This window comes from Lepisosteus platostomus, chromosome 1 (assembly GCF_059453375.1).
Source record: "Lepisosteus platostomus isolate fLepPlt1 chromosome 1, fLepPlt1.hap1, whole genome shotgun sequence".
Lineage (NCBI taxonomy): Eukaryota > Metazoa > Chordata > Actinopteri > Semionotiformes > Lepisosteidae > Lepisosteus > Lepisosteus platostomus.
The window spans coordinates 42052530-42073244 of record NC_142611.1 but is presented as its reverse complement, the minus strand read 5'-3'; the positions used below and the strand labels follow the sequence as shown (position 1 = coordinate 42073244).

Below are 20715 nucleotides of genomic sequence, written 5' to 3'. Positions count from 1 at the left end.
GGCTCTTTCACTTCAGACTTGATTTTGTGCACCTGCCCCCTGTTTCAGCCTGTTCCCAGTCCACCTTAAAAGCTAGACACCCACTCAGTTTGGGGCTCTGCATTGATTCTCGTATTGTGCGAGCCCGGGAGCTGGATGCACCTGGCTCCGTTATGGTTTTATTTTCTGTTCCTGTTTTTATCTTGTCTAGTCTCAGATGTACCACCCGGCTTTGGACTTTGCCCGTTTTGGATTCCCCATTTGGACTACTTCTGGATTGTCTGCAGACTCACCTCCCTGGACACCTGCGCACTTTGGACACGCCCCCCCCATTTTTATTCCCGACTTCTGCATGCCTTTTTCCCCTGTGTTTTCCTCACTCCACCCCGGATCGTGTCGTCAGCATAGGGCCCTGAAAGAACTCGTTCGTTACACTTGTAGTGTTTCATTACACATTAGATGGATAAACAAACTACCACACTTACATTCACAAGTAATTATATTATAATCTCTAACAAAGTTTAACATCTTAGATCAGCACAGAAAGAGCCACTGGAGGGAATTTTTGTTTCACATTTGCGAACGTGCTGATTAAGATAAATATATGGTGTTGTACATTGAGGAGGCCCCCTGTAGGCCTCGGGGCCCTACAGGGGGCTTACTCGTGAAGTCTGAAGTGTAGAGATGTGCGAAATTAAATTTAGCTTTAGGATCTTTTTTTTCTGAACTTTTGTAGATAATTGCCAGGGAGGAAGCTTACATGCCCTCATATGCTCTGAGGTGAGGGGAGGTGTGATGGAGGTGTTCTGAACCCCCAGCCATTGATAAACATCCTGGGAGACTCCAAGTTCTGTCCCCGGATGCCACAGAACTCCAGGGGGGACTAAAAATAGGGCTTACTGTACATTCCTTGTAGCAGAATGGACAGTACACCACCATGGGGCACTCTGACCCAGGGCAACTTGGTAAAACACTCCATGGTCAACAGGTTGAATCAATCTCCAGCCCAATCCCATTGACCCGGTCCCAGGAGCCCCCACCTGGTACTGTTGCAGGTGAATTTTCACGAGATCTGTCTGCACCAACACTGTTCTGGACCAGCAGAAGTGCTGGGCATCCTGTAGTTTCCTTAGGCATAGGCAGGCACCGGTGCCAGAAGGACTTGGCAAGGTATCATTTATATCTAAATATCTTATTCCACAGTATCATTCTCTCATGTTCGTTTTGCATGTAAACCACCATGCGGGCATTTTGGTGTGCAAATAGGACTAGTACTGTAGGCCTGGCTGATTTTCTTATAAATTGCATCCTTTCCCCTTTATTTGCATGACTTCCGGTTCCCTGACTGAAAACCATTTATGTCACATAAAAACCAACAAAGAACAGGGTAATTTTCTTTCCTGCTTCAAGCAAAGCTTTCTTGAACACATTTGCAGACTCTCCCTTACATAATATTATGCTACTAATCTTTCATTTCCCTTCTACTCATCTGATTCCATCAGTGCGACTTTTCATGCTTAAATGTGTCAAAATTCAAGCACACCCTTTTCTTTAAACTGATTTGCACTGGTGACACTCAAAATGTTTTCAGATATTAATATTATATGGAATATCAACTAACCTGATTACTTTAATGCTAGTTTAGGAGCCATCATTCTTGACATATGATCCTAGTCAGTGACCCTAGTCAATATCTAGAACACCTGGAGAGCAAATTCATTTCCTGCTCTGTGGGCTTTGTAGGGTTTTTTAAGTATACATCATATGCCCACGGATGTAGTGATTTGTTTAGAGTTTTAGTACCAGCTAATTTACCACAGAGACAGAGGAAAACGGAAGAAAAACCTTCTCTGCATGAGCAGGTTGCATTTGCAAAGGAAAATAATTCGCATTTGTGAACTGTGAGCAAAATCAGTTGTGTGTGGAGTTTGGGGGCCTAAAGTTTTAAAGAAAGAGAAGGAAAGGACACAAAGTGTATTTTTTCTTATCTACTTTTGCAATGAATTTGGTTGTGTATGGTGGATTTGCTGGAAATGCGCTGTTGTCGTTCTTTGCAGTCACTGGGAACGTCTTCATCATCTGCAGCAATATGTGTCGTGCCTGGACAATAACTAAAGAAGCAAAAGAGAGGAAAAATGTGTTTCTAGCTGGGGAAATAATAATCACCTGCATCACACTGGCTAACCTGCTTCTCAGTTTGTCTGGTTTCACCTGGATAGCAATCAAGACCTTTGAGATGCACTGCCAGGTGGGACTAACTGGATACAGAGGGCTAACTTATGCCCTAATCCTGGGAGGGTCATCCAGCTTTTGGTTTACCTCTTGTCTGTGCACATTTTATCTCCTGAAGATTGTCAGCATTCCCAATGCCGCGTTCAACAAGCTTAAGCAAAATGTGTCCACTTTCGTTTTGGTTTTCCTCGGAGGGAGCTTTGCTCTGTGCTGTATCTTCAGCTTCCCTGCAGTTTACGCCCAAAACATCCACTACATCAACGCCTCCACGGGCCCTGACAATTTCACGGTTCAGTCTTGTAAGATATCCGCTGAGCTGTCGGGAGTGTCCTTTGAGTTTGCGATGTTCTACGGGTTTGTGCTGCTGGTCGCCCCTGCCGGCGTCATGCTGTTGGCTTGTGTCGGGCTTGTGCTGTACCTGTGCCATCACATGCACCACATGAAGAGAAGCAGACGCTCTCCCGAGGCTCCAGAGAGCTCGCCCTCTCACTCTCCAGCTTTGCTGGCCCAAACCAGAATCTCCAAAATGATCGTCTGCCTGGTCGTTGTCTACCTCATCTGTGACCTAATCCTGTTCTTTTTGCTTTGTGGTGGATACACTTCGGCAAACTTGCAAGTGGTCAGTTTCTTTGGAGCTCTCGCAATGTCCGCCTTTGCTGTAGGTATCGCCTCTCTTCTCACGTATGGCAATGCCAATCTAAAGAAGGACCTGACCTTCTTGTTTCCTTGTTGCCTGAACAGTTTGACAAAATGAGTTATTGATATACAATTTCACAGCAAATAATGTATATGTGTTGAGTGAGATGACAAAAACGTACTTCACTTATTACAGGTCTACACTCCATTTAAACCACATGTGTTTTCTGTACTCGTAGAAATAAGTAAACTGCTTTGACTTTGCATTTTTATATCATATTGCTCTATCTTTACAGTCTATTCATTCATGTTTGCTATCTGTTTTAATTTTCAAAGGGAATGTTAATGTGTGTCCACATTTTTCCACACAAAGAATCCATACTGTGAATAAAAAGCTAACTTTTACAATGTACGTCACTTGACATTCTAAAGTCTAAAGTTCTAAATCACCAGACAATTCCTTTAGTAGACAAAAAATGTGAAAACCTTTTTTTTTTTTACAAAAGGTGTGAGGGAATGAATTCCTTCACCATCAGCCTTTGATGCAGACAGTTTCTGGTTTTTGTGTTGGACTACAGATTGTAGTTTTCTCTTCCTGGTTGTTTTAGATGATTATAAGGTAACTTCTTTCAGTTTATTTCTTTCAGCTCATAATTCTTGACCAGTTAGAAATAGACTCAGAAAGTAGTCTGATCTGATGATGTAACACGGAGATGTGGCCATTCTGGGTGGAATGCTTGGGGATTGGAATTTAGGGGTTTTCTACTTTTCTACTTGTTGGTTAGATGCTATTTATCGTATTCTGTTTTTATATATACAATATGTAATATAATTATATACATATTATGTTAAAAAAAACCAATCTAGTAGAGTAGTCAAGCAAGATTCTCAAATAGTTGCCCTCTTGATAATACCACAAGTCCAAAATATTTTTAAAAATGTTACTTTAATCATTTTACTTATAACAATCCAGAATATATTTTTTTTCAACTTTCCTGATGCATTAACTGTTTCTGTCTTTATGAATTTAAATGAAAATTAAAGTTGAAAACATTGAGATCTGTTCTCTCCTTTTTAACTGACTTAAATGGTCTTTGGCTGTAGATGTTTATATTAGTTCAATACATAAGCCTTACAGGGTGGGTCTGTGGCTGTATCTTTACAGGTTCTATATTTACTCTGTTCCCAGCAGTGCTGGAGCTCTGGGTTCAATTCATGGGGTGCTATCTGTGTGGAGTTCATATGTTCTCCCTTGATCATGTAGGTTTCCTCCTGGTCTCTGGTTTCTTCCAACAGTCCAAAGACTTACTGGTAGGTTAATTCAGTTCAGGTAAAATATGACTTGGTGTGTGTGTGTGTGTGTGTGTGTGTGTGTGTGTGTGTGTGTGTGTGTGTGTGTGTGTGTGTGTGTGTGTGTGTGTGTGTGTGTGTGTACCCTGTAATGGATTTCCACCCTGTCCAGGATGAATTGTTGTCATTAAAAATTAATAATTGTACACTGTATACACATACAGTTACAGACAAAATAGTAGTCCTTTTAATTTGAAACATCATTGTTTGTTAATTCACTTAATTTAATGCTTTTTATAAAGATGTATTTTTCAATAATATTTAAATACATTTAAGTGTATTGGGCACATATTTTTCCAAGTCGTGACATGTTAACAAAATACAGACAAATGAAGAATAGATGCTTGTCTGTTCAAAATACAGACATTTATAGGCTTTTACAGTACAGTATTATGATTGGACATAACTCATATTAAATGTGAGACATTATTGAGAGACAGGCTCCCTGTATGTTCCTGAGGCTGTGACAGAAGATCACATACTGGGTTTCCAGCTCTACTGAGTTTCCTTTCCCTGTAGGATTGGAAGCAGTTCGGATACTGGTAGGTATTAGAATTCTGTGATTATATTTGTGATTGTAGGGAAGATTTGCCTAATTCCGGAGTATTTCTCACAATGCAGCACAAGGTGTGACTCTGTCTCTGCTTCTCACCACTGGCAGTGGGAGAACAGCCCGTCTTCTCTAGGCAGCCAGGTCTGCCCGTGTTGTGCAGTTTCTATGGCCAGGCTGTGTTCAGTGAGCCTGTACTTTGTCAGGGGCTGTTTCTCTTTGCTATCTCTTACCGTGGTCAGGTAAAGTATATAACTGATAAAAGATAAATATAAGTGTGAGATAGTCTGGTGTTTCTGTATAAGGGAAAGAGGTCACAGCATGTCAGGGAGAGACGATCTCTGTAACACTTCAGCTTTATTGGGGAGTGAGATAAGAATATAACAATTAAAAGGTAAGAGACAAAACATACAAGGGTTTTAAAAGCATTTTTGAAACTAATCCTTAGGTTTTGTGTGCTCTTATCTTTATTAAGCATCTCAGCTGGTGCTTGAAAATATATGAATGACTGAGTGAGTAAGGATTACAATTTTATTATTTCGAAATGTACTTCACCTAGACAAACATTAAATAATTTTTACACCAGCAATTGTTTGAACACAATCACTAAACATGACCTACTACAGTTTGTAAAAAGCAACACTTTTTAGCTTGTTTTTTATAAGATAATGTAAAAAAAGAGAACAGGAAAGAGTATTATTTGTGCTCAGAGCTCTGAGCTCTCCTGTGGGGAAGCAGGCTCCAATGACGCAGGTACATTTTCATCACCACTTGACTCTTCATTAGCATTTGCATTAGCTAAAAAACAATGAAAATACAAAACATCTCTTTAGTTTTAGCAATAGTTTCCTATGAACAATTTATAGAGTGATTTCTGATTTATCATTAAGAAGGTGGTATATAACATTGGCATATTTTCTTTACCATCCTAAAAATATAAAAAGGAGACAAACTGTAGTTAATAATTTTTTTTTTTAAATTATTTTAGTCTTTATGCAGCCTTTTCTTTTATTTCTAACTCCCCAAGTCTGGACATTCCGTCGGTCTCTGGATCTAGTGAAAGTGTACATATTTTATACAACTGAACTTTGTTAAGAATTTCACATTATTATTTCTTATGCAAATTACTTACTTTTGCTTTCAGGGCATTGCTTTTCTTATTTTTAAAGTTTGTTGTTCATGTCTTATAAGGGAAGAACATTATTATTTTTATGGAGAATCTTAATTTTCATCTTACTGTTATGGACCAGCATTTCTCTATCATTGTGTTGTGGTGCCCGGCTCTGCTTTTTATGTTAACTAGTTCTGAGAATCTGGATCCTCTCTAGTGAGATTTTTTTTTATATTTTAATTTGGTCATTATATTGTAATTCAGTTATTGTGTCCTGATATATCTTTAGTCAGTACCTGGCCCTTTCTTCTCCCCTCTGTACAGATAGAAAACAGCTGTCAGCAGTGTGAGAAAGGGAAGACACCGCAAGATGTATGAGACTGTCCACTTCACACTGCTGTCTGTGTCTAAAACAAAACAAGAGAAAAAAAATCTGTAGCTTAACATGCGCGTTTAGTAAGAGCTTTCCGTCTGAGTGTTTTTAAAATAAAAAATGTTACTTCATAAAGTTTGTGTGTCTTAGTTTGTTGTAAATGTTGTACCCAAAGGAGCAGTTCTAAAAAGTCGCTGCAAGTGGTTATGGCAACATTCAAGCTTTATATTAAAAGAGTTTACAACAAGTAAACTAAGGAGAAGCTAGAATGATACCACCGCGTTTTGTGGTTTATTGGCCAAAGTGTTTGTGAAGCAGTTAGCAATTTGGAGCAGTTGATGACCCACTTTAGATATGAAACATCAGCTGCAGCATTGGATGCTCAAGTCTGAAACATGGTTTAGTGTGATAAACCTGACATGTTTCTAGTCAATCCTTTTAACAGTAGTATTTGAGAACAAATTGGTCAGTCAGGTAGCCTGATTTAAGCAGGACCCCTGTTTTGAGATAAGTGAATCATATTGCCACTTGAACGTTATCTAGCAGCTTTAATTAGGCCAAACAATGTTTGTTTACACAGTAGTAGTTTGTGGTGTGAGATGTGTATTGACAAGAGACAAAATATGGTGGTCAAGTGCCCATTCTGGATTATGAGGGAAAAGGAACACTATTTCATCATATTGGAACAGCATTGTAACTAAAATGATACCAACTAACTCTGGAGTTGATTAACTAAACTTTAAACAGGAGCTGTTTTCATTAGAAACTGTATTTTGCCAAGCAACTGATGATCTATCTGCAGATAGGAATATCATCACAGCAAGCTGTGAGGTGCAAATCAGAAGCAGTTTTAGTTGGTCAGAAAACTTTAAACTTTAAAAGAAAATGTTAACCTCAAATAAAGTAACAGTTCCAAAGAAACAGGCACTTTCAGAGCAAAATGTTGGCTGTACAGGCACCTAGCATGACACTTAGCATGTAGGATTGACAGGAGTTAATGAGCCAAAGAGTTTTCAAATAGCAGGATGAATGTTATGGGCCATGTATTGACAAAGAAGAAAAAGAGAAAGACATGGCAGTCAGACTGTTGTAATGGTTTACATAGGAACCTCACTTCACATATATTCATTGTGTTGGTACTAGAATTATATGATATGGCCAGCAGCCATATCACTCTGCAACTCACAACTGGCAACCCATTGAAGCAAAAGCAGGTGTGAGCCTGGTCAGTACCTGGATGGGAGACCTCCTGGGAAAAACTAAGGTTGCTGCTGGAAGTGGTGTTAGTGGGGCCAGCATGGGGTGCTCACCCTGCAGTCTATGTGGGTCCTAATGCCCCAGTATAGTGACGGGGACACTATACTGTAAACAGGCGCCGTCCTTCGGATGAGACGTAAAACCAAGGTCTTGACTTTCTGTGGTCATTAAAAATCCCAGGGCGTTTCTCGAAAAGAGTAGGGGTGTAACCCTGGTGTCCTGGCCAAATTTTCCATTGGCCCTTACCAATCATGGCCTCCTAATAATCTCCATCTATGAATTGGCTTCATTACTCTCTGCTCTCCTCCCCACTAATAGCTGATGTGCAGTGAGCGTTCTGGCGCACTATGGCTGCCGTCGCATCATCCAGGTGGATGCTGCACATTGGTGGTGGTGGAGGGGAGTCCCCATTACCTGTAAAGGAATTAATTTGAGCCCAGTATGTATTGGTTGCTCTTCTCTGGACTGATTACATACCAATATCTTTTTGTATTGTGGTGAACACAATTTTACATAGTATTCTAAATGTAGTTTTACTACTTCATTGTACATACAGTATCATAACATCCCTTTATTAACCTTTTACTATTTTAACAACATATTCTAATATTTTGTTTGCCTTTTTATTGCTGCCCAGCCATGCCAGGAAGATGATAGCAAATCTGTTTATATAAACACATAGGTCTTTCTCACAAGTATCTGCTTTAAGCTTGACGTTTCCTATTTTATGTTTGTAGTTATGTTTTTGCTTCCTGCATGTAAATGCATAAGATTGGGCAGCCCTGAATCTGTTCTAATCCCTTTTCAATGTTCTTTGACGCTTACATAGTGTTTCCAGGTATTACGTTTCCTACTTTGGTATCATCATCAAACTGGCTATACCAGAATCTTGAACACTGATATAAATATCATCAGGTGTCCTAATACAGTTCCCTGGGGTACTGTACTGATTACATCACACCAATCTGAGGATTCACCTCTTATCTGTAATATCTTTTTCCTGTCTATTAACCAATTCTTAATCCAAGTATATGCCTTACCTTGACAGCCTACCAACTGAAATTTGAGAATAAAACGTTTAATAATAAAAATAATAATAATAATAATAATAATAATAATAATAATAATAATAGTTTCTTACACATATAGCGCTTTTCTGGACACTCCACTCAAAGCACTTTACAGGTAATGGGGACTCCCCTCCACCACCACCAATGTGCAGCATCCACCTGGATGACGCAATGGCAGCCATAGTGTGCCAGAACACTCTTCACATACCAGCTTTCAGTGGGGAGGAGAACTTAATAAAAACTGTCTGAAAATCAAAATATACTGCAGTGATTCCTCCTAGGTTTTCTTTGCAGAGGCAGCAGTGTAGGAAGAGAGGCAGGAGACAGTAACTGCAGCTCACTAACTTTATTACCCATTCGTAGCACACAGGCGTGCTAGCCACGGAGTGGAGGATTAGGAAGGAGGCACAGGGAGGGCTAATGGGGTGGTGCAAAAAAAAGAGAGAGAAAGAGGGAAAGGGGCTCCCCTTTTATAGAGGGTAAGTGAGCTTGAAAAATAAGGGGAGAGAGGTAAAGGTTTAGAGGTTCTTAGACACACTGCTTCCGGGTCAGGATGCTGAGATACCATGACATATGCTCTGTTTGGATTCCTCCATCCATTTTCCAGCTGCTTTATCCGATCCAGGGTGATGGAGCAGCTGGAGCCTCTCCCAGCATTCAACGGGCACAATACACCCTAGACAGGATGTCAGTCCATTGCAGGGTTTGTTTGTATCCTTCTCTAAATCCATTAGTATCTCAACAACAAGGGCAGCTGGGTCATGTTTCTCAAAATGGTTTATGACCCACGACCCAGGTGTAAAAATGAGTACAGCACACTTTCAGGGGCAAAATACAAATAAAAAACAAGTTGTTCATGAAATCTGCCAAGTTTCAATTCAGCTTGTGCAGCAGTTCACAAGACGGTGAGTGGGAAAGTGGTTTTGACCATGTGGGTGAGGCAGCATGGCTGATGCCAGATGCTAATTTTTGTCAAGTGTTCTTGTTTTTTTGTTCCAGTATACTTACCTAGCATGAAGCTGATGGTCTGCATATTCTTTAAACAAGAGCTGTTTTCAAAGTAGGAAGAAGACTTATAATAGGTGATCCCTACTATAATACCTAACATGAGGTAATATACAGTATTTTATACATTAGGAAGGTTTTTCGCTTTCAGTCTTTTCTGGATGTAACACTTTTTTTTTCAATTCAGTAATGGCTTTCTAATTACAATTTTTCTCAATCATTTAGACACTAAAAATCGTTCTATGAGCAAAACATCTCAAACTATTACATCAGCTACCAAAAGAAAGACTCATTTCCCAAAACTATAAACATATTCACCTGGTTTCACACAAGTTGCAGATTTGTTTAACCTTTTGTGCAAAACTCTACACACAAATCTCCTCATAAAGCACAGGTTGCACCATGTGCTCATTTAGAAAGCACTGGCATTCAACAATCATCACAATATCATCGCAACCTGAAATCAATTAACATAACATTCTCAAGATGCAAACACTAATAAGCCACATTGTTCACACACCAAGAAGAAACTCAGGATGTATAAAAAGGGCCACAGGTGAGTTAATATGCTTTGGAACAATGGATCCAAACAAAGCAGAAAGTGCTCAAGTAAGAGGAACAGTACAACTGAGAGGAAGTGGAAGAGGAAGGAGAACATTTGTATCTGATGAGATCCATGCTACTTTAGTTGACCATGTCCTTGTCAATGGAATGATAATGAGTGAAGCTGGGCAAAGAGTACAGCCAAATTTGAGCCACTTCACAGTAGCATCTATAATCTGGACCTTCAGAGAACAAAACAGGTAATTTACTGTTAACTACTGTAACATTGCAGTGCTGTATTCTGCTCTCTTACCTGTTTGCTCTACTGTACTGTAATACTGTGTGGAGCTGAGCGGGAAATACATTATTACTGTACTGTATCACAAAGAAGCCGTGGTAGCTCAGACGGCAAGGGTACGAAGGTTCTGGGTTCAATCCCAGGTAGGGTCAAGCAATGTAGCTTGCTCGAATTCCTTCCAGACGGCTCCCAGGTCCACTCAGTCTGCTTTCCAAATGAGTACCTGGGGTTAATCCTTCTAGGGGTAATAGGCTGGCCGGAGTGTGATGCTGACCAGATCACCTCCACTTCCAGAGTAAGATGGTCAAAGAAAAATGGTGGCCCTTGTCCCCCATTCCCCATGGGGCCTTCATGGCCTAAAGGGACCTACCTACTGTATCACATGAACTTGGAAATTGTATTATTTTGTAAAAATGGATGACTGTAGCCGAGCAGTTCTTATTCTATTTTTGCAGAACTGAGAGACAACAAGTTCATGGAGGCAGACCTTGGCAATTTCCAGAAGAACAGGAAACTGCAATTGTCAACATGGTCATAGCCAACAATGTCATTCGTCGGTGAGAAATTCAGACCAAAATAATTGAAGATGAGGGTATATTTCAAGGAATTGACCAAATCAGCATTTCAACAATGGACTGCATCCTTCAACACAACAGAATACGAACAAAACAAGCCTACCGTGTTCCTTTTGAAAGGAATTCAGAAAGAGACCAGCACTTGGAATATGTCCAAGTACAAAAGTCTTCATCCAATATTTTTGGATAATGTATTTCAGCAGTTTATAGCGCAGGCCATCATGGCGTACTTTTACTATAGTAATATTTTTAGTGGTTTACTGTATTTCTACGTAATATACATAATCTTTCCAAGAGAATATCTGAGCTTGATGCCAGAGACCCTCCCACATGAGTGCATCTTCATTGAGGCAGGATTTAACTTCACCAAACAGAGGAGAAGAGGCCGGAAGATTATCAGCCACCGGGCCATTGTGGATGTCCCACGCAATGTCACACTGTGTGTCGCCATCAGCCACCGGGGGGTCCTCCACCACCATACCACCCTGGGCCAATATAACACACCACATCGGCTGGCTTTCCTCGATGGTCTTCGGGATAATTTATTTCAACAAGAGCTGAGGGAGCCGGGGCAGCCAGAGAAGTCATGCTACTCTCTGCCTCTCCTCCCCACTAATAGCTGATGTGTGGTGAGCATTCTGGCGCACTAAGGCTGCCGTCGCATCATCCAGATGGATGCTGCACATTGGTGGTGGTGGAGGAGAGTCCCCATTATCTGTAAAGTGCTTTGAGTGGAGTGTCCAGAAAAGCGCTATACAAGTCAAAGCAATTATTATTATTACGTTGTTATTTGGGACAACATCAGTGTCGCAGATGTCGGAAGGGACGAACGGTGGAATGACAGGAGAGCGAAAAGACCCTATGCGTAGCGGCGAGACGGGGGTTAGCCCGGGCTCAGCTGTTCAGGAAATGCCGTTTAGGAACCTATGCCCTCGGGTAGCGGACGTGGGGCGACCTGGTGCTAGGCGGGTCTCAGGACATCCGAACGTCAATGCTGAGCGAAGGCAGAATGAAAGACCCGGAAATATATAGTCCCAGAGAGAGAGAAACACCGGAAGGACAGCAAAGAACCGGAAATGAGAGACAGAACAGAGAAGGAGCGCCCTCTGGCTGCAGAGGGTGTGACGGTCAGCTTCCACCTCATGGCTGTTGTGTGCAACTGGTTCACTGACAATCCTAGATCCTCTAACCTGTTTCTTCCACCCTATTCCCTATTCCTCAACCCTATAGAGACGTTTTTCTCGGCATAGGGGTGGAAGGTATATGACAGAAATCCATATGAGCGGGAAAACCTTAAACCTTAAAACCAATGGAGGAGGCTTGTGGGGACGTTACCTTGGAGTCTTGCCAGGGGTGGTCTTCCCCTGCGGCCTGGACAGAACTTACATTGCCTGTGATGTAGATGAGATTCTCTGGCCTGATCCAGCCCAGAGACAGGATGCTGAGGCAGAATAAATATGATTTTTCTCTCTTTATAGCAACTTTTTTTTTCTTATTTTACATAGTTGAATACTTGGGAAATATTTTTACTGTACTTTGCTTTTGAATTATGTATTTTTACATTTACTTTTTCATCCAACTTCAGTTTACTGCCCTGTACATTCAGGGAAATGTTTGTAATTTGACATTGTGTTCTTTTACTTGCACAGTTATTTCATTTATGTAGATTACAGAAGCATGAAATTGCAAAGTTCAAAATGTTTAGAGGTTGTTCTGAAAAAAGCATATGGACCCTGAATCATTGCAGTAACAGGTTTTCATAGTAGTGTTTTGAATAGATCTCCCCAGTGCCTAATGGGTATTCAGTGGTGTCTATGTATCTGATGGCTTTTGTTTGCCATCTGAAGGCAAAGTTTGATTTAGATTGAAGATAACATTTTTGAGTAGAGTGTTCAATTTTGTCATACAAGTTGGAGGTTTGTACAGATCACTGTGTGTTTTTTGTTTTGTGTTTAGTATGGTAAAATGGAGCCTCATTTGAGGAAATGTGTCTTAGCTGTTGGGTGAAAAACAGCAAAATAAAATAGTATCTAAAATCACTATAAATAATGCTACTATTAAAATTGCACTACTTAAAGCAGAACAGACCAACCATATTTTGTAAGTGTTGTTATCTGGTGAGTCAATTTGATTGGTAGTGTATTTTGCACATTACTAGACTGAAAGTCATTAATCATACCATAGGTATAATATACTATCACGTATTGTTTTATGACACATGACATTACTATATCTAAAAAAATCATACTGGATTGTAAGAAGGAACAATGAACTCATGAAAATGAAAACGCATGTTGGCAAATTAAAAAGAGAAAATAAATTGGGATCTAAAATCATTATAAATAATGCTACTACCAATGTTATTTACTAAATAATTACTAAAATTACTAAAATCAGGATTATGGACTAGCTTAGTTTAATTTAATTGGTTTTATTTTAGATACTTGCAATGTAATCACATTTGTCTGGGGCTATTTCATAATATTTTATGCCTTTATACAAATCAAATTTGAACCACTTGGAAAATGTTTTAAATGTTTTCATATCAATGTTTTTTTTTTTTAATAAATCCTGCTAATTTTTGTAATTAAAAGATAACAGAATCATAGCTTTAAGTAGTTTACCTATTTGATTTATTTTTAGTATTTTTAACTCTCCTGCTTAGTCTATAGTGTTTGATTGGTTAATTTAGTCTCCTTAACCGTGGAGGGCAGCAGTCATTAGCTGTAATCAATGCTATCGACTCGGTTCTATTATTCATTTGGGAACTATCTGGTAGTCTTTGCTTTATTGTATTTGGCCTAAGTGCTGTACTAATAATGTCTAGTCCCGAGGTATTGAGCTAGTCTGGTACTTACTGAACTTTACTTGTGAGAATGTCCATGTGTCACCCCCAAGAAGCATCACAATTTTTGCCTAGTCAAAGCAATCTTATCTGAAACAGGGAACCAATTTCTATGTGTAACATTTGCTGTAAACTATAAAATGTAAGTATAATCTTCTACCCCAGATGTTCCAAAATATCATAAATGTTCACAATGTCCACCTATAGGAGGCAGAGCGGTGGCACTGTGGCTAAGGATCTGCACCTGTGGCTGGAAGGTTGCTGGTTCAAATCCTGTGGCTGGCAGAGAAATCCTACTCTGTTGGGCCCCTGAACAAGGCCCTTAACCCCAGCTGGTCCAGGGGCACTGTATCAATGGCTGACCCTGTGCTCTGACCCCAAGCTTCTCTCCCTGTCTGTGTGTCTCATGGAGAGCAAGCTGGGGTATGCGAAAAGACAAATTCCTAATGCAAATAATTGTATATGGCTAATAAAGTGATCTTATACAAGAGTCATCCAATTCCATGGCAGAGAGTGGTGGTATTAATATAACTTATCTCCCTAATCCTCACGTCACAACCTTTATTCATCCGATTCTGGTCTCCTGTGTGTGCCCCAAGCTTGGTTACACTCTGTGGGAGAGAGAGCCTTCTCTTGCTATGTCACAGAGCTCTGAAATGCCATACCCAAGGATTCTATTCCCTACCCTGAGTGTATTCAGATCCAGACTCCGGAAGACTTTTGCTCAGAATAGATTTTATTGAACTGGTTTCTGTGTCCACTCCTTGCATTTCTAATTCCCCGTGTTTCTTAGTGCTGATTTTATCATATCCCCTCTTTGTTACCGTTTTCTTTTTTTTGCGTTTTTTTAACTTTTCCATAAAGTTTTTGAGAAGATACTGTACTTTTAAAGGCACTACATAAAAAAGTTTATTTTTATGATATTCTGTATAACGTAAAAATGGTATTCCCATAATTTTATTGGTATTGGTCTTATTATCTCTGGATTTTAATGTAAAACTTCACACACTTTTTCTATTTTATGAAATATCAAACAAAGACAACTGCTTTACTTACCTTCATGGATCTTTTCACTTTTTTGTACAAAAAGCACAGTTCCTGTTCCCTGCCCATTCAGTAGAATAGGGATCTCGACTGTGACCGTGCACCAATATGTTCCAGTATCTTTCAGAGTGACCTGGGTGATCGTGAATTCAGAGGTATCCTCTTCACCAATGCTGGTTGTTTTTTGTAGCATAACTGTTTGTTTAGGGTGTGATGGGTCAGTTTTCTTCCATTCAACTTTTGCTTGGACAGCATCTTGCATTTTCCAAGAGCAGAGCAGCTGAACTGATCCCCCCTCAACAGCATGTATACGCTCAGGAGACTGAGTGACAATAAATTTTCCCTCTGCAGCTAAGAAAAAAAACAAATAAATAAATGCATTAATATATCTTGGGTGTTATATTGTAAGATGTCACAAACACGGTTGTCTTCTCAGTTAATAATAGAAATAACATTTACATTTTTTACAGGGTTACATTTATATATTGTAAACTGAAAATACTACGTTTTTCTTACATTAGTAATAAATGTAAGAAAGATAATGTAAGAAAAATATAATGAATAATTATTAAATGCATTACTATAACATCTTGAATTATATCAAGGTACATTTGTAACCACAAGTAGAAATAAATGCTCTTAATTTTCTTCAACTGTTTTAAATAGAGTTTGAGGTGCAGTGAGCTTCTTGCTTTAGAAGGTAATTGATTTAGAATAACAAGCACTGTTATGCCTAATACTAAATGCATATCAATATGAACCCCACTAAAAAAGATTAACAAAAGACCTAACCACCATTAACTAAATTAATTACTCAATGTAAAACACAACTTCGACATTAAATGAAGTCTCTATCTAAGAGGAACATGAATCTTGCCAAACCATAAACAAAATGTAACTAATTCCCCTTTCTGAAATGATAAATTCAATAGATAATTGAAGTAGTTGGATATTTAAGAAATTAGTCTGCATGAGTTTGTCAGCAGTTCTGTGTCTAACAACCAATTTAAGTGATCACAAGTTAAGAAACATTTTTCAACATCTCTTATGTCCTTCCTAACTACAACTGAGGAGTTATAGTTATATCCAGTGCCAATTTAAAACTGAAACCACATTTAAAATACAAGGATAAGATCATGTCGATTTAATTATCTACTCATCCTTAACTTCTTGACCCTCTCGGTAATCTCATACGAGCTGCTCTCCTAAATCTTAACGCTTTGAAAATGAACCCATATTCAAGAGCCCTATGCTACAGTTAGCTTTTAAGTCTTAAAGGAAAGTTACAGTAAGTCATAAAGATCTTGAGTGATGGAAACATTGTGAGTGGTGATGCTAAAAGTTAAATTAGTGATAGCTTTAATGGTAACTTTCTTTGAGGTATTTTACTGTAGCTCTGCTCACGCAGATGTTGAAGACATTTTGTTGATATTAGATTTGGTATCGTATAATAAAATTATCTAGCCATTTGCACATTGATAGTGTTCTTAAAGATAAAAAAATACTGCTGTAATAACTTTAGACCATTAAGATGGAAATTGCTCCTTTAACTTTCTAGATCCTATCATTTGTGTAATTATCCAAACTGTAAGAAGTGTTTGTCTTGAAAACTGTAACATACAAGGTGTGTGGACTTTTCAAAACCACAAAAAAGATTGTACAAATTGATTAAAGATAAAGCACAAAATAGTTTTAAGAGGAACAGTGCTAAACAGTATTCTAGAACTTCACCCTTAATTAGTAAACGATGCACAAAGAAACGTTCGAAACCACACACTTCAAAACCTGTAAGAATAAAGCCAATAAATGGGAGAACCTCTGCCAATTTTTGGCAAATATGCAGACAGCTACTATTGTATTATTACTATTGTATTATTATTAAGACAACTGTTGTATTATTAAGTATTGTATAAAATGTTTATGATACAAGTAAATTTAAGTAAATTTCTTGATTTTTCCTACTTTCTCTCAGGCATAATAATTTATTTCTGACATTCTTTATCCCAAATAAAATGTTTGTATTTTTATTTTGGTCAAATTTGACCTGTTTCTGTTTATGGAAAGAATACATAAAATAATCTAAAATTATAAAATAAATACAAAATAATTGGAAAATATATTTTAGTTATAATAACTATCTGTATGGAACAAACATGGATTAGTCATCAAAATTGAAATTCGATCAATAATGTTTTATCATATCTTATCATATCAAATACAACATCCCGATTCCCACCTGCAATATGTTCTGTCCATGTGTAAGGCATTCAAGCACAAGTAATGAATTTATTATTCTAACTAAACCTGCAGTTGGTGTCGTGACAAAAGAGTTTCTTTAGCACAAGTCATCTAAGACAATTAAAGTTATGGTCTTTACAAAATAAAGTATTTTTTTTTTTTACAAAATCTGACTGGCCAGATTGAAAAATGGAAATGGAAATTCCTACTGTATGACCAAGGCTCAGCCTTTATCTTAATATTTATTTCAATCTTCATTACTTCAATCTTTTGTATTTCAGCAACAAACTGAGCACAAAACAAAGGTATGATAAAATACACACCAAAGAAAAACTTTAAATTTAAGAACAGAGAGACTGAACACAGACAAATATAGTATAATCTGGAACATTTTAGCAGCAGTAATGAGAATATAATACTTACTAAACCAACTAAACCAAAGGAAGCTGTATGTTGTAAACTGCAGAAGCATCCAATAAACACTCATAATGAACATCTAGCAATTTTTAAGTACAGCACCTTCCATTGTCTATTGTCACTGACGCAGAAAAACCACAGCATACAAAAAATATGTTCTTGTTCTTCAGTATCGCTGCCCATCATTCAAAATAACGGTTTATCATTTCAAGTCAGACAAAGCATAGCAAACCACCAAACGTATAAACAGTCTGGTTTGTAAACAAGTTTAATTTGAAATGTAAGAGAATTTTCCAAATAAATTGGGTATATGACTCTAATAGGACAATAAATGTCATTCTCTGATGCAGGACACAGGATGTACAGTGAAACATTTAACAATGCATCGGTGATAATATTTTGTAGTAAAACAACAGAGGTGGTATTAGAACTACATATACATCCCAGTAATGAAATCCAATCCTACAGTTAGCAGAAAAGGTATAAAAGAGACTGATCAAATTAAAGAGTCACCTTCACTGTATGCTAAAGTATTTTCTTTTGAAAGAGTTTAAACCTCTATACATTAAGAAGTGCAATGGTTTCAAATTTAATAGATCAGCTTTCATTCCATTGGAAAACATTGAAAGTTACTGTTGTTATCTTAAGACAGTTCATTCAGTTTATGAAAAGAAATTCAGCACTTTCAATTGAACCCAATTTACAAAGTTATCAGTTAAATGACAGTGTTGCAGCTGGTGCAATGACATTTTAGTGACAAGACAGTGCACTGGCAATGATATTAAACTGATCAACATTTGCCATTAACAGGTTTACTGTGAAAGTCACAGCATTATAGAATTCAACTGTTGGAAGAAATAGTCTGTACATTTGTGACGGATACTACAGGTTGTAAATTTGCTACTAGAGCCTGGACAAGCATGTGCCTGTTCACTGGTCTCTGAACCCTAGATGTTACACATTGTCCCAGCTCATCCCACAGATGTTCAATGGGGCTCATCCCTGGAGAGTAGTGCATCCATGTCTAAACATAAGTAGCAACAATAAAATTGAGGTGCTGAAATGCTGCGATGTCTGGAAAAATATGCAGGAATGGCAGGAGTTGATCAATGTAGCCTCTGACAGTTAGGTTACCATCAATCATTATAAGTGATGTTCTGTCGTGACTAGATTCTCCTGACCCACACCATCACACTCTGCCCTACCCTTCAATTTTGGTGAAGTGACATGACTTGTGGTCTCTACCTTCATGGCCTATCATCAACGGACTGTAGTCGGCTAAAACGTATGGGACAATTGGAAATGTATGGACAACTATGAACACCCCAGATGATGAGAAACATAGTGTGGATTTGTTTATTGATAAGTGGTACATATTGGGACCTTTGCTTGTTTTTTGAGTTTCACCAAGCTTAACACTTAACAGCTTAAATCACCTGTGCCTGAGCAATGTTTTTCCTACAAAGACAATTTAGCTTTGATGCAAAACTAACATTAACGTATTACTGTCAGACATGAAACATTGAAAAAATGAAGTAACATTTAATCAATCCCCAAAATCTGTATATACAGTAACTGTGCATACAAGCATAGAGTGACGTTTCATTCTATACTTAGTGTACAATAAGGATTCAAACAGTTTTAAGGTAAAACACAGTAGGAAGTGAGTAACATAATTCATTAGTATCTAGTGTGACTGGCAGATGCTTATTCCTTGACCTAGAAAAGTTATTTTAGTACTTTACATTTACGCCGATCAGCTAATAAAAAAGATCAACTTTCAAAACTCTTGTGTTAGATGCCTTTTAGCTCTGAACACTGTAGCGGCAGAGACCGTGGTTCTGATGCAACTGACTTGTCAAGGGTAGAGGAAGTCATGTCTTCATGTGCACAACAAACAAAACCGCAACAAAAGAGCATCATGCAAGTCTAACAGTTTGTTTAAGATATTTGACAAAGTTAAAAAATGACGCTTCACATAATTAATGAAAATATATTTTTTTAATTAAATTATTATTTTTTATATTAAAATTCTCTTTCAAAACTTGTTTTGCAGTATAAACAGTCTCTATTAAAAGAATATGCTACAAATGGAATCATAATTTGATTTACAGAAGCTCAATGCTAAAATGAAGCAACTTGAGCATGGTTTTCAATGGAGTATAACTTGTAATCTACCAAGATATAACTTCCTGAAAACCACTCTTTTCCTTGTATTTTGTCTTTGTAGCATTCCTCCTCCACTCAATCACCACCTTAGCTCAATGTTGGTTATAATAATCATAATAATAATAATAGCTTACACATTTATACTGTAGCACTTTTCTGGACACTCTACTCAAAGCGCTTTACAGGTAATGGGAACTTTCCTCCTCCAACACCAATGTGCAGCCCCACCTGGATGATGCGACGGGACCAGAACGCTCACCACACATCAGCTATTAGTGGGGAGGAGAGCAGAGTAATGAAGCCAATTCATATATGGGGATTATTAGGAGGCCATGATTGGTAAGAACCAATGGGAAATTTGGCCAGGACACCAGGGTTACACTCCTACTCTTTTCGAGAAACGCCGTGGGATTTTTAATGACCACGGAGAGTCAGGACCTCAGTTTTACGTCTCATTTGAAGGACGGTGCCTGTTTGCAGTATAGTGTCCCAGTCACTATACTGGGGCATTAGGACTCACACAGACTGCAGGGTGAGCACCCCCTGCTGACTCCACTAACACCAACAGCAGCAACCTTTCCCAGGAGGTCCCCCATCCAGGTACTGACCAGGCTTACACCTGCTTAGCTTCAGCGGGCTCCCAGTTGTGAGTTGCAGGGTGATATGGCTGCTAGCTAAGGTTGGTTACCTTCTCCTTCTCATGTCTCCTCTGACGTCCTTGTCCTAAAGCCTAGGGGGTTGGCTCTCAGCTGAGGAAATGCATTTTCTTGTTAGGTGTTGTAATTGCTTTGTGAAATTAAAAAATTGTTAGGTACCAATGACAACAGAATGATTTCCTGAGAATGCAAGATGGAACATGAAGACAAAACTTTACTCACTCAGCTGATGTGCAAGGAGAGAGAAAACTTTAGAATTCTTTCTGTTCATCTGTTTTAGCCATAGACAATGCATAGTCCGTCTCTCAGTCAAAGACATCTGGCCTGTATGGCACAGCTTTTGCTTGAAAAACCACAAACTTCATAT

At 38.5% G+C, this 20715-nt stretch overlaps 1 pseudogene; it reads left to right on the top strand.

Moving 5' to 3' along the window:
* The first annotated feature begins 10142 nt into the window (after positions 1-10142).
* Positions 10143-11602, top strand: LOC148677962 (uncharacterized; annotated as a pseudogene).
* The last annotated feature ends 9113 nt before the right edge of the window (positions 11603-20715 follow it).